Source organism: Protomyctophum parallelum, assembly GCF_964188405.1.
Source record: "Protomyctophum parallelum genome assembly, chromosome: 22".
Taxonomy (NCBI): domain Eukaryota; kingdom Metazoa; phylum Chordata; class Actinopteri; order Myctophiformes; family Myctophidae; genus Protomyctophum; species Protomyctophum parallelum.
Window position 1 is genome coordinate 33,913,474 of NC_139714.1, and position 2,154 is coordinate 33,915,627.

At 45.9% G+C, this 2,154-nt stretch overlaps 1 protein-coding gene across 1 annotated transcript in view; it reads right to left on the reverse strand.

Moving 5' to 3' along the window:
- Window positions 1-2,154, reverse strand: part of LOC310853512 (ras-related protein Rap-1b) — a 15,543-nt gene extending 13,389 nt beyond the window's left edge. Inside the window, exon 1 of the mRNA XM_083757886.1 lies at window positions 2,027-2,154. The gene's annotated coding sequence lies outside the window, so the exon portion shown is untranslated. The remainder of the gene's footprint in view (window positions 1-2,026) is intronic.

Consider the following 2,154-nt stretch of genomic DNA (forward strand, 5'->3'; position numbering starts at 1 on the left):
CAGTAAAGGCCAGCTCCTCCTGGGTCACTGCACTACGCACACTTTGAGCTGCGCTCATTCGATGTATACAGTATGAGATGTGTTGTATGAAAGTGCAAAAGTGAGAACTGATTTCATTTATCTCATCTATTTTAGATGAGGTTAGTGATACAACTGTCCGCAAGTATTCCACCAGACGTACTGTGAATATACTGACTTTGTACCTTCCTGTTTTAAGAGCTGCATGCTTCTTGTACCCGGCAGCAGTCCTGTGGAGTTGTCTGCTTTCTAACCTCACGTTGATTAGTTGCTATCGTAAATGTAAGTCCTCTCTCTAAAAAGCCGGATGTAAACCATAACAACTGGACCCGATCTGAATGACCTAGTCAGACTCAAGTTGCTGCAGGTCCTCCTCAAGATCCTCCTTTCAATTGTGCTTTTAAGAGTTATTTATTTTATCTATTGGTTAATTATTTCAAGGTGTTTTCTTTTTCTCGTTGTTTGTTGCCATTTCTATGTCATTATTACCCCCTACACACTCCACCCTGATGTAAATCATTATTTCCCCCCCTGGGCCCTACAACAAACTGATCACACCCTTATGCAAATCAAAAGGACCCCAATTTTCACATGTGTACTTTATTGCATTGTATTTGTATACCCCATGTTTCAATCAATCAAACAATCGAATCAGGAGCAGATGAGCTGCCTCAACTTTCATAGGATTGTCAACATAAGACAGAAACTCAGAGAAATAACAAGCAATAAGTTGTCAGCTGCTCTCTGGGCAGACTAACAAATCAGATTAATGTTCTACACATAAATCTCTCTCTCTCTCTCTCACTCACTCACACTCACACACACACACACACACACACACACACACACACACACACACACACACACACACACACACACACACAAACCTAAAAACCTGAATCTGATCATTACCGCAAACACTGCAGATTAAATACTCCTCCCTAGATCAATAAGACAACAACCACCATATAGGCTACATCCAATCAACAAATACGGAGTACAGTCAATTAGGACCAGTGACATTACAATCAATAGCAGGGATTACATGGATGAGATCCTAGATCAGTGACATTACCATGATCAGATTGTAGAGATCAGTGACATTACCATGATCAGATCCTAGATCAGTGACATTACCATGATCAGATTGTAGAGATCAGTGACCTGTGATCCTAGATAGATATGTCATAGATCATGGAAGGAGGAAGTGACAGACGAGTACGAGTAGCAACATAACTACACTATAAGTACATAGCTGATATATTTGACATAATTTATATTATTACTATATTATAATTTTTTATTTTATTTTTGTATTGGCCTACACACACGCACACACACAAGACACACCCGAACCCCCCCCCCCCCCTAGTAAAATCCTTCCACAGTTCCACCAACTTTGTCATTTCTTCTCCCGAGTCCCTTAACTTCCCAGCAAGACAGAACAGAGACAGCCAGGCCCAGGCAGACAGACAGACAGGCGGGACAGGCGGACAGACAGGGGAGGGAGGCTCCGCTGCACAGCACGGCACACTAGCCGTTTCTGCAGCCTCTCAGCCCGGCCGTGTTCGTTCGTCTGCAGGGCAGGCCCCGGCGCTTCTGAAGCCGAGATTCCTACCTAGCTCTACGGAGCGAGGACAGAACACAACGCGGGCCACGCAGCAGTCCACACCCGACATGATGTCTGTCTGTCTGTCTGTCTGTCTGTCCGTCTATCTGTCTGTCTGTGTCGGGCAGGCAGAGGCAGGGTCGCTTCCGCAAACCTCCTCCAGCCCAGCACAGCACAGCTCGGTACGGACCGGGAGCGGACCCGCCTGTATGTGTACTCTGTAGTCTGTGTGTGCGCGCGCGCGTGTGTTTCCGTGATAATTTTCAGCATAGCGTCAAACCAAGCCCGTTTGTTTGCTGTTTAGGAGCTCCAGCAACCGAGCATATAAAACATTACTAACACAGAGAGACGCCCAAAGATGACAAAATACTAACGCCACAGAGAACAGACAGTACTTACAGTTATACGCACGCCCGTCCTCCTCCTCCTCTCTGTCGCTCTGTGACTCTCTCCCTCCCTCTCTACTCTCTACTCCTATCTCTCTCTCTCTCTCTCTCTCTCTCTCTCCTCCCTCCCTCTCTCTACTC